The sequence below is a fragment of the Phyllostomus hastatus genome, unplaced genomic scaffold (assembly GCF_019186645.2).
Source record: "Phyllostomus hastatus isolate PE091 unplaced genomic scaffold, TTU_PhHast_1.1 phas_contig_40, whole genome shotgun sequence".
Lineage (NCBI taxonomy): Eukaryota > Metazoa > Chordata > Mammalia > Chiroptera > Phyllostomidae > Phyllostomus > Phyllostomus hastatus.
The window spans coordinates 47073732-47086556 of record NW_025333872.1 but is presented as its reverse complement, the minus strand read 5'-3'; the positions used below and the strand labels follow the sequence as shown (position 1 = coordinate 47086556).

Sequence of the window (12825 nt, the reverse complement as noted above, 5' to 3'; positions counted from 1 at the left end):
TCAGAACCTGGAAGTAAAGGACATCTTTGAATGTGTAACAATGCAGCAAAAAAGCAAGATCAACAAATTAATTGAAATCCTCTTCTGGTGCTAAATGATTCTAAGAAAATTGTTAGGTGAATTGCCGTGGAATATTATCTACATTCTGTTTAAACCTCCAAATGCTTAATAGAGTTCTCAGCTGTGTCAAATAAATTGCTGGTCAAATGTTTCCTAAAGAGAAGTTAGGTAAAAGAGGATAAATAATGAATAAAGAGCCTGACTTTTATAACAAATAATCATAGTAAATTAGATATAAATACTTAATAATATCTGTATTATTGAAATTTTAGAGGATAATCTTGAGAATCTATTTTTGAAAGTCTAAGAAATGCTATTTCTAAATACCATTTAAAAATCAATAAAAATGACTATACCTGTTTTTTCTTAATTAGTTTATTTATTCAACTTTAATTTTGATTTGGTTACATAAATTAATAATTTTCCTAAGTCATAATCTAGTAAAGAATTAAAAGCATCAACTTTAGAATAAAATAAATTTGGGTTTGAATTATAAATTGTAGCTCTACCATATTGAAGTTGTATATCTTTGAAATGGTATTTGACATTTCTGAGCCCAGTTTTCTAATGTGTAAAATGCTGTTAAACTTAGTACTACTTCACAGGATTATTGCTGAGACTGAATTAGTTGACACATGTAAAGTGCCTACAATAGTGCCTAAAACATAGTTACCTTCAATAATTGTTAAGCTATTGTTACTGTACTTATTTAATCTGCCTACAGTGTAATTTGGTGGAGAGCAAGGGACTCTATGGAAGGAATGTTCTAACAAGGTCAGCAAAGTAAAGCCAATTGATAGGAATCAGGGTTCTCTATTCAGTGATCATATAAGTTCTAGAGACAGATTTTATTGCATAGATCTTTTAATTCTATTGAACTTTTAGAGTGTTATAAAAATTAGTGACTATTATTGGTACAAGATTAGAAAGCAGCTCAGAAATTATAAGGTTTGGGGAAGTTTGTCTCTAGCATTTAACACAGCAAACACTCGTAATGTCTTTGGGGAACTGAACTCCCATGAAACCTTCTCATCAAATTCATAGTACTCTCATTGCTGAGTCTTATGTGAGACACTACAATATTTATATTGCCATTGAAATTTGACTTTAAAAAATTTAGGCTACCTCTAATGTTGATTTAGCATGTTGTCACTGTAAGTTAGTTTTGTTTGTATACATTTAGCGCTGAGTGTACTAGAAGTTTAAAAACAGAGAACAAAACAGATGGGTCTTTTCCCTCATGGGCTTAGAGTCTAATAGGTAAAATGAGTATTAAAAAACAAAACACTGGCTGACAAAAATAACTATGGCTACCTGTCTTAGCTAGACTGTTGTGTTTCTTTTCCTTTTTGTCAGCTGAAGAAATAAAAGCCTCACTGAGAACATTTATGAAAAAAACATACTTGAACCCATCTGAAAATCTGACACAAAGGGTTCTGATCAACCATGTTCCTCAAAGGAACTTGTGATTAAAAAGCTCAGACATCTGAAAATATAACCACTGTCCTGCCTACAGCTCAGTGCCCATGTAAGTGCTATGGTATAGATTCACTCAGCTCAGGTAAAGGACATCTGACATCCAATCAGTTCTCATACATAGGTGCTATATAGGTGCCCTCCATATGTATATGATGAGACCTGCATTTTGATGAGACCTATCAATTACTCAATTAAGCAAGAAAGATTATCAAAGGTATTAGAGAGAGTAGGGGGTTGGGGTGAAGAGGTGAGAAACCAAATCGTTTCTCAGTTAGAAAACTTTAGGAAACAGATTGCTCCCTAAATTCGGTCTGAAAGTTTAATGTCAAGATGGTATAAAAATAAAAATTATACAGGACAAAGTTAAACAGTCAAGGAAGACATTCAAGACTACTGCAATAATGTAGGGAGGCCAGAGCTCAGCCTGAACTCAACTCTGCTGAAATAAGGGTGGGAGAGATTTTAAGAGTTGAGGTGAGAGATCAGAGGCCATCTACATTTGCTAGTTGGCCTTACTCAAAGGAAAGGGAAATGTTTTCATACGTGCATAACAGGAGGTAGTTTCACAACACAGGGCAAGGTGCCTACTGCGGTTACTTCCTCCAGAAACTGGGAGGAGAAAGCTTGATGATTAGGTTTGTAAAGTATGAGCCCCAGTTCCTTGAGAAAGACAGTCCTGGGTTGTAAAACTGGCAAGAGGCTTTTAAAAAGATACATATCTCGAAATGGTTTAGAAAGAATTTGCAATGACAGGTTTTCTAAAGTAAATGTTCCAAAATAAGGGAGGTCAGGAGCCCAGAGGCAGAGAGAAGGCTACCTAAAATTGGTTTAAACGGAGAGAAACACTAAGGACCTCTTGGAGGGCAATGAAAGAGCGGAACTTTTAATAGCAAAAAAATTTCCCTTTAATGAGAGGCTGCAAGGAAACTCTTTTAAATCCTGATGGTAGAAAGTTTGCAAAGTCAGAGAATCCTGATTATAGTTTAGAACTTAATCAGATCATTCTTAAGGCATTTTAAACTACCAGAACTTTACAATGTTTCACCTCAAAGACCAATTTTTTCCTCATAAACACATTTTTTCCTCGTAAACACAAAAGCAACATCTAAAGTGTCCCATTTTAATGAAAGGAATTCTAAAACAAAGTCTTGCCTAAAAACCCTATTTTAAATTCAGATGAGCATCTGAATTTAAAATAATGTATTATTTTATCATGTCATAGTTCATCATTATGCAAATTAGGTACCAAAATTGAGCTCTACAAGACCTTTTGCAAACAATCCCAAAAGGATTCCTATCCTTATCATGCAATAGAATCACGTTTGAAGCTTTTATTTTATTAATTTATTTTTAATTTCTAACTATTTTATTTGACTCAATAGATCCACAACATAATCATTTCAACATATAATCAATGTAAATATACTAACCAGTTATTTTATATTCTTTTTACAATTTTTTCAATTATAATCAAATACATTTATTGGTGTAATTATGTCTCACATTATAAAAATGTCTAACCACTAGATGTGCACCTGAAACAACCATATTGTATATCAGCTGTAGCATTTGGAGTTTTTAAAGACCACAAATGTTAACCTGCCTTCACAGACCTTCAATATGAGAATCATGAAAAGTAAGAGCAATTGTATTTAAATATGCTCAGCTGTGATTTGCAAACCAGTATCTCCTGGATGCTTCTTAGAAATACAGAATCTTGGGCTTTGCCACCTCTGCTGAATTGGAATCTGCATTTTGATAAGAGCTTGGTTGTTAATATGCACAAGAAGTCGAAGAAGCACTGCTGTACAGACTTCACTACACAACCCAGGTGACAGCTGCTCACCAAGTTAGGATGTACTCACCTCCAGCAATGTCAAAGCAGCTGCTCCACAGACAGGGCTCCTAAGTGTTCAGCTTTGCTTTCTATATAAGGCACATCTTGAGAGAAAAAAAAAATTAAAGATTTTATATTTATTTATTTCTAGACAGAGGAGAAGCGATGGAGAAAAAGAGGGAGAGAAACATCAGTGCGTGGTTGCCTCTCCCACGCCCTGCCCTGGGGACCTGGCCTGAAACCTAGGCTTGTGCCCTGAGTGGGAACTGAACCTGTAACCTTTTGATTTGCAGGCCCGTGCTCAATCCGCTGTGCCACACTAGCCAGGGCAGATCTTGGGAGAAAATTTTTAGCACAGTATATCAAACCTATAAAAATCAAAGGGAAAATACAGAAAAATATGGTGGGATATTTGCATTACTATCTGGCACAATTTAAAAATTCAAGAATCTGAATTAAGGATTTGCTTGGAGAGAAGAAGCTGAAAGGAACAATTCTCTGAACCAGGACCAAAATCCCCAGGGACTCACTGCTATCTTTGGCCCAGGGCAAGCTACTTTTTTTAACTTCTCCAAGTCTACACTCAGATGATAAGGACTATTATGGCCTCTCTTAACAGCTACTTAAAAACAAATTTATAAACATAAAGTGACTTGTGCTCCTCTGGGGAAAAACTTTATTAGATTATTAATAGGTAAAATAACATTTATTAGTTCACCATATTTCCCTTAGGCAAATGACAACTTTGTGTTTAGTCTCTTACTGTTTATGTGCATGAGTGTGTCTGTGTGTAAATATTTCTGAAACTTAGTAATTTTAGAATAAAGATGAAAAGGGAAGACAAATTTTTGCCTAATAATGATTATTTCAATATTGTAATATTTACCTTTCTGTGCTCTTGTTTTTAGTATCCCAATGAAAGTATTATGTTATTTCTCTGACTATATATGTACAGCAAGTCAACAGAAGCAATTTTAAAAGAAATTAAGAAAAAATTTAAAAATTCAAACAACAGAACAACAATAAAAAGAATTCAAAGAACAAAGATTTATTTTGTTTTTCATTTGGAGATGTAGGGAGCTGTGAAGAGTGATGTCGCACTCTTGTAGTGAAAAAAGTCAAACAAGTACCAAATTCATAATTTTTCTTGAATCCACTGAGTGCTGACATTGCACAGCAGTCAACTGGCCCTAAATCTAAGGAGAGTCAAGCAGGGAGAGAAAAGATTGGAGCAGTGGCTTTCTTGGGCAAGATATAGCCAGGCAGTCAGCAGTCCTGAGACAGGATAGTGAGAAGCTAGGAAAATTCATTGGCAAGTAGAACAGGGAAACTGAGACAGATAGCTGCACACAATGGCTGAGCAATTTACAGCCAGGTACAGAAGGTCACCGCCCTAGAGATAATCACACTAGGCTTCAGTTGTGTTTTAGCTCCAGGCCCAGAAGAGCAGCAAAACCAGGTGGGTGAAGCCAGAACCTACTGCAATGACTAAAGATCCTCTGCCCTGTCAGTGACCAATCAGAGGAGACCATGACCCTGAAAGGGCACACCTGGAGAACTGATGAATTGTCTACCAAACCCTCCCCTGAGACCTCCCCTAAAATTCCAGCCTGCAAGAAAGAGAAAAGCCTCAAGACAAAGGACCCAAAGTAAGCACTCTTCCTCTGGGTAATAGTCTGCCATTCCCTACTAATTCCCACACTTCTTTCTTTATAGGCACTGGTCTCCTAAACTCTAAGGTAACAGGCATCTGGCAGCTTGTCCCAGACTATATCCTGAACCTGTCCCCAAAGCTTCCTTTCCTCTGACTTCCCAGTGAGCCAAGGCAGCCCAGCCTAGGCTCTCCTGTTGCATCTTCTATGCTAAGCCCTTCCCTGCTTCATTGTCCCTAACTTTAAAAAGCATACCTTCATAGTCACCTGGACTAGTGTTGCAAAATCTTTCCTACATGAAGTCAAGAACCCACATACTAAGCTGGCCCTAGGCAGACCCACTGTGGGCCAGGCCTCTGGCCGATCTGCTGGGAGGTCAGCTAGGGATGGTGCTTGGCACATTGATAGAAATGTTGGTGGGAGAGGTGAGCCCCTGGAGGCTACAAATATAAGAGGTGTGCTCATCTTCTTGCAGGTTTCTTGTACACAAACTCCACCAGTGCTCACACACACAGACACACAAATGGGAAGCATTTTCAGGAAGTCTCCCTCATGCTGCAGAACAGGAGGAGGGGGCAACAGAAGTTGTCAGGGTAGAGTAGGGGAAGAGAATGCTGCTGAGATACCCCATCTCCTTTTCTGAACAGTAATCTGTTGAGAGGACAACAAACACTGTTGTCATTAGGACACTAGTGGAAATCCCTTGCAGGTGAGCAAAAAGAAGGGGGAAAAGCTCTATGCCTGAGAGAAGGTAAGCATAGATATGGTATTTTTCTAAAACTGAGGTTTTATTAGAACACAGAATATGTCTACCCAAGCCTCCCAGGGTAACAGGCATAAAATAAAATGAATCTTTCAGGGGTGGGAGGAGGGATCAATAGGCAAAGTAGAGGGGACATTTAGGGTAGTGAAAAGACTCTGTATGATATTATAATGACCCATACAGGCTTGTCCAAGCCCATAGAATGTGTAACATCAAGAGTATACCCTGAGGTAAACTCTGGACCTTGGGTGATTATGATTTTTCAGTGTAGGTTCATCCTTGGAAACAAATGATGTCATTTGTAGGGGCAAGTGTAGGGACAAGAGGCATATGGGAAATATCTATATTCCTCTCAGTTTTGCTGTGAACTTAAAACTGCTCTAAAAATGTAAGGTCTTAAAATAGAAAAAGAATCTTGATAGAGACAGACCATCTGTGACATGTAGTACAAAGAATGATATAAAGGTAACAGTGGAACAGACTGAGAAAAAAAAATAAAGACAAAACAACAACAACAAAACTAAAGCCTCTGGAAAATGAGTTTCTACTCTAAACACAAGGTTATTATTCCAAAGAATTTGAAGCCTGTGGTGCAATGAGGGTAACCATAGCAACAAAAGACCCACAGACTCAGCCCAACTCTTACTTAGAGTAAATCAAATCAGTTCCCTGAGGTCCTCAATAAAAAGAAAGTACACCCATTTCCAGGTATAAAGCTACTCACCTCAGTCTACTATACTACACAAGACCAGCTTTCAACAACAAAAAGTTATGAAGCATGTAAAAAGGCAAGCTACAGAAACATAATTCCAAGAGACAAAGCGACCATGACACTATTTTGGGAGTATATGACATGAAGTGGAAAGTAATTATGGTTAATAGATTAAAGGTTTTTACTGAAAAGGTAGACATGTGTGATTAAATGGGAAAACTCAACAGAGAGATGGAAACTGTAAAAAACATCCAATCAAAAGGGTAGAAATGGCCAACACACTAGCAGAGATGAAGAATGCTTTTCATGGGATCATCAGTAGATGCAATGCAGTGGAAAAAAGAATTGATGAGCAAGATAAATCAGTAGAAATTACACAAACTGAAACATACACAATCTGGGTTTGTAGTGGTTATAATTTTTTTTTTTCTATCTTGGTTACAAAGGCAGGAGGGGATGGCACCCTCCAAATAAAGTCATTTGGAGAGAACTCATCACTGATGGTTGACTTTCAGGGGCGTAGTCAACTGAAATGAGTAGACATTGATTAACTAGAAAGATTTAAAACTAGTTCTGATGTTTACTTATTACCATGGCTTTTGAACAATATGAGGACATTTTTAAAAATTATGCATTCTGTGTGTGATTCTAATTGCTGATTTGGCCTAAGATTAAATAAAACCCTAAAACTATTTACCTTTAAATATACCTAAAACTATTAAGTAAATTTTTATTTAACTTTAGCATGGCTAGTTTCCATGTTCTAACTGCTGAAAATTTTAGTGTTTTTGAAATATTAAGATAAACCAAAGCAGACTTCCATTGTAATAGCAGGTTTTAAATTTTTATATCTTGGGTTATTCAGTTTAGCATCAGAAGATAAATTCTTTAATATTTTAATCAAATATTGTTGAGGATTCCTCTCCTGACTGTTGTATATCACAGACTCAGGCAAAAAAAAAACCCCACATTAATTTCTATAGTATTATTCCAAAGTCACACAGTAATTTCTACTGTAGACATTAAAAATTAAATATGAGAAGAAACAGAAAAATGCCATTTGATGCATTACTGTGATGTACCTTAGTGTGTGACATTTTAATTTTGAAAATAGTGTAGGAATGAGTTGTGGGAGAATAAAAATCATCTATTGCATAAAGAACTCATCTCAAGATAGTGTCTGTTTATGCGATTACTTTTGTCAGAAACTGTGTAATTGACAATAATTTGCTTGCTAATCTAATTAAACTATGAACAAATGGTGCAAGAAATTGTGAAGAATTCTGGGTAGAGCCTTGGGCTCTTCTTGATGAATGTTACTGATGGTACTAAGCACATTTTTCTGAGTCATTATTTTATGCATTGGATGGTGAAGAGAGAATCAAAAAATCATTTTTTCAGTAGTTACATGTTTAAGCCCCCAAACAGCCTACTCATGATTTACAATAAGGAACCGTTTAAGCTGTAATCAAAGGAGAAACAAATAAAAGCAGGAGGAATCAGGTAGCTGGCAAACCAGCAATGAATCACATACAATGTCCTCAATGAATGTGTCCCCTGCCTTCTGACCTTCTGGGCCCCCAGGTGTTTCTGCCTGTCTCCACCTGCAGGCTCAGACCAGTGTTCTGTCTCAGAGCAACTGAGTCCTGCCTCAGAATAATTCTGCCTCAGAAGCCAGTTGCCTCAAGAGCCAGTTAGCTTGGCATCCAGCCTAATTTTTCTTTTCTACATGCTTAAAATGATCATATTTTAAAGCCAAACATCACTACGTATCTGGCAAGCAGGAGTATATCTTGGAGACTACAGGACAAGCTATTTTAAATCAAAGTTGCTTCAGAAAATCTTAGGTTCTTGATTATTGTATTCATCATTTTTACTCAAATATATGTAGATGCGACCCTCCCTTTCTAACCCTTTTCACCCTCACCTTATCTGTGTATAGTTTCTGCCATTTATTCAATAAATATACATGGGGGTCATACTTTTTATCCACTACAATCTTAGGTGCAGTGGTGGTCTTCCACATACCAAACAAACTCCTTTCTCCATTTTAGGATTGCTAAATGTGTGGGCTTCTTAGAGCAGTGGTTTATATATGCTTCTATGAGGGCGTTTCTATTTAATTATTTGCCTGGTGTTATGTAGATGTAAACCACACAAGACTAAAAATCATGTCTACCATTTATTTGAACTTATGCCCACCATGGCCCCTGGTATAAATTAGAGTGCAATAAACATTTGTGTAAGAAATTCTTTAATAACTAGATCAGTTTCATATTCATCCTTGTTTTCCCAAGTTCTGGTATATAGAATTCTAAATAGCATTTAATGAATAATTACTTAATTAATACACCTGAACTTCTTATTTTTAAACCAAAAGTCTTTGGACTTTTTTTAAACTTTAGTTCTGACAATTTATTGAGTTTCTGCCACTTTGCTCCATAACTTTAACACTGGCTTACCAGACCTGCCTATTTCCTACCTGAACTTTATGTCTCTGATCGTTACTTCCTCTTTGATCAACCTGAGGTTCCTCTCTTAACTTTTCTGAATTCCATACCTAACCTTTCTGTTTGGCCTTACCTAACTGCTGGCCAGGTCCCTGGCATAATTGCCTCTGTTCATCCTGTGCTCAAACCTCCTGGCTCAGAAGGGCACCTGCCCTGAATTTTGGTACAGGAGCCCATGTTTAAATGAGGAAACAAGATAGCATTTCCTGAGTTGTGATTGTTGAGTTTGGTTTGTCCTGTATTCTGATTGTACTCAGTATTTTTCCCCAAATCCCTTTACTTCATTTGTTTCATTTGAAACGTCTGTCTTTCCCACAAAAATAGAAGGTTTGTCCATGGAGGCCCCTGATTTTGCTATATCTTTATCTTTTTCTCCTCCCTCACTATGAGCTTAGCATCTATTATTATTGTCTATTATTGTCTATACATGTCTATTATTATAACATGTATTATTTATAATAGTTGCACAATATATATGCAAAATCAAAACAAGTAATAAAATATACTAATAAAATCGGAAAAAAGTGGAAGGTGATTAAGTATTTATTATGTAAGTTAACTGCTTTCAAATCCATGAATTACTTACAAATCCACATTGTTAGCATCTAGTATATCGTCAAATTTGGGATAGGAAATTATTTAGCATTTAAAGAGAAAACTAGCATTTAAAGAGGCAAGAAATGAAAAGGGGTAGACAAATGTGAGACAATGGAGAAAGCCACTTGAATTCTTCAGTTTAAGGTGTGTGTTTCAGGATACATAAACATGAACATTTTTGTATGCCTTAAATGATTTTGTGTTGTGTTCCCTTCTTCATTCAAAAGCTAGTGGCCCCTTTTGTGTTGGGAGGAAAGGAGAAGGAAGCATGTCTAGTTGTCACTATTTTAAATGATTTCAATAAATAAAAGGTGTATTAAAGAAATTGTTTGATACCCTAAAGCAAAGGCAATATCAACTGTATGAAACATCAAAATATTTATCCCCTTCAGCTTCCTGCAGACTATAAGGCTACTTAGTCCAAAAAAATAAACTCAAAATTTCCAAGTCCCATTCATACATGCGCGAAAATGCCCACATAAGTAAAAGCCAGGAAGGTATTGATCACAAATATGTGAAACAGCCCTATGAAATAATAGTGTGCTGTGACTGTGAACAGAGTAAAATTTGGTGTAAATATTATATTTCTGAAAGTTAAAATCACATATCTTGCAGAAGAAATATACCATGCAATGTCTGTCTTAGGTATAGCAAAATGTTGTTTCAATAGATAATATTCTCTTTATTGATATTAAAGACTAATAGGAATTTCTATCTGATTGCATTTTATCAGCATTGCTATAGGATTTATAAGGAAGATGCTTTTGAAGGCTTGAGAAAAAATTTTACATTAATTTTCAATGAAATTTTTGAAAAATATCATGGACTGGAGACGAGATATCTTGAGACAAACCATGAAATATTTCTTTCCTAAAAAGTCACCAGATGAGGTGTCCATTCCTGGCCATAGCCGCTGGCAAAGCCTGCCTGCAGGCCCACTATGGGGCGCAGACAGTTGCAGCCACAGCTCTCCAAATTAAGAAATTTGCCATCTACCAATGGGATCCAGGCAAAACTGGAAATAAACCTAATATACAAACTTATGAAATTAATTTGAATAAGTGTGATCCTATTGTATTGAATGCTTCAATGAAGACTAAGAATGAAATGGATTCTACTTGACCTTCCAAAGATCATGCAGAGAAGGTATCTATGGCTCTTGTGCAATGGACATCAGTGTAGCAACACTCAAGCTGGCACCCGAAGAAGTGGCAACCACCTCCAAAAAGTCTCAAAATTTACCCTCTTCCACAGATGTATGTGACAAAAGATCTTGCTCCTGATGAGCAACTTCTGTGCTCAGCACAAATCCATTGAGCCTTATTTGAAGAAGAAGGATGAATCCCAGGAAGGCAAACAGCATTATCTGCAATACATAGAAAATCGGGAGAAACTGGATGGGCTGTACGAGTGCATCCTCAGTGTCTGCTGCAGCACCAGCTTACTCTAGCTGCTGGTGGAATGAAGACAAGCACTTGGGACCTGTGGTTCTCATGCAGGCCTGTCACTGGATGAATGACTCCAGAGATGACTCCACAGAGAAGCATCTAGCCACACTGAAAGACTCCTCCTCTCTGTGTCACCTCCACACCATCATAAACTGCACAAGCACCTGCCACCAGAGGCTGAATCCAGAGAAAGCTATTGCTGAAATCGATGGCAACCTGCAAGGAAAAGAAAGTGTCAGCTTAACTGTTCTGATACTAAATGTGGTTTGTAATCAGCTCAGTTAAACATATTTGCATCTAATTTAAGTTCCTTCAAGGTCTTGATATTCCATGAATATAGCATGTATAATAAAAATTTTAAAAATAAGTAAATGGTATTCTACTTTATTAACAAAAAAAATTACTGGACTCAGAAATCAACTAAATTGTTTTTCTTAAATGTAGGTATCTACCAACTGTTTTCAAAGAGACTTATAGAAACTAAAGAAACCAGTATGTGTGTGGGCGTCTTTCTATATATGGGTATAATTGGAAAACACTTTAAAGAACTTGCATGAGTGATTTTTTAAAAATGTAACTCCTTTCAATTATTACTAAAAGCTAGACATACACAAGGAAAAGTAAATCATTAGGAGTGAAGATCTGAATGCCAGTTTTTTGACATTAAATAAAAATCAATCAGCTCATTTTCATATAATAATGTAATTGCATTTTAATTATTCTGGTCATTTATCAATCAACCTTTCATGAATAAAAGAATAAAATATAAATTTTTGTGGCAATATAAATTCTTGGTAAGAATTATATGAGTGATTTATGTGCTACACCCAAGGGTTCAGAGAGCATGGCATGTGTTTCCTAGTGTAACACAGCTATAGAAATTTTCCTATGGTTTTGTCCTTGAAAAAAAAACTTGATCATAATATGCTTTTAAGAAGTAGAATATATTCAAAAGAAGAATCAAGAAACAAATTTTCATCAAGTCATATACACTAAAGCTATAGCAAAGGGCATTAAGGAAGCAGGAAAGTGAGAAAAATATCTTTGTAATCTATTGTTAGTCACAATGCTATCAGGTTAGTGAATGGGATTGAATTGTAAAGAAATAGTAGAACTGAAAGAGGGTATGGAGTTTAAAAAAGGAGAAATCTTAACTGAGTGGACAAAACTATTTTATGAGGGGAACAAATGCACCAGGGTATCAAAATTGATGCAGGTTCTCCTGAATGCAGGAAGTTATATCACTCAATTTTCCTTAACCAATCAGTAAATTTATTCAAGCATCCATGATAATTTTTTTCCTTAATTTAGTCAACCAATTTATTATGCAACCCTATTGCACAGTAGGCATGCAGGCACACCATTATTTAAACTATTATAAAGGTATGCACAAATGTGGATATATTTTATCATTGAAAATTAGAGGAAATATTTCCTCTGGCTGGATTACATAGGAGAAATGAAAGTAGATTATTGTTCTGTGAGCCTATGATACTTTCTTTCAGTGTCTAAACTAAGCTATAGAAGAAAGCTGAAAGTTTTTGAAGATGTTAACTCTTACCACCTTCACTGGGCATCTATAAGGGTACATGGGTGCCTTGTCTTGGCATTAATAAAAATGACAAGTAGAAGGAGAAAATAAATTGGAATGCCCAGCTCTCTAAAGACACGAAAGATAAAATTGATTTAAAACAAATGTAATGGCATTTTTCTCCAGTTCATGAACTACTGATGTCCAAAGGATCATGGTTTTAGAAAACTTTGTAA

The 12825-nt window shown here is 36.1% G+C and overlaps 1 pseudogene; it reads left to right on the top strand.

The window, feature by feature from the left end:
* The first annotated feature begins 10495 nt into the window (after positions 1–10495).
* Positions 10496–11302, top strand: LOC123821827 (annotated as a pseudogene).
* The last annotated feature ends 1523 nt before the right edge of the window (positions 11303–12825 follow it).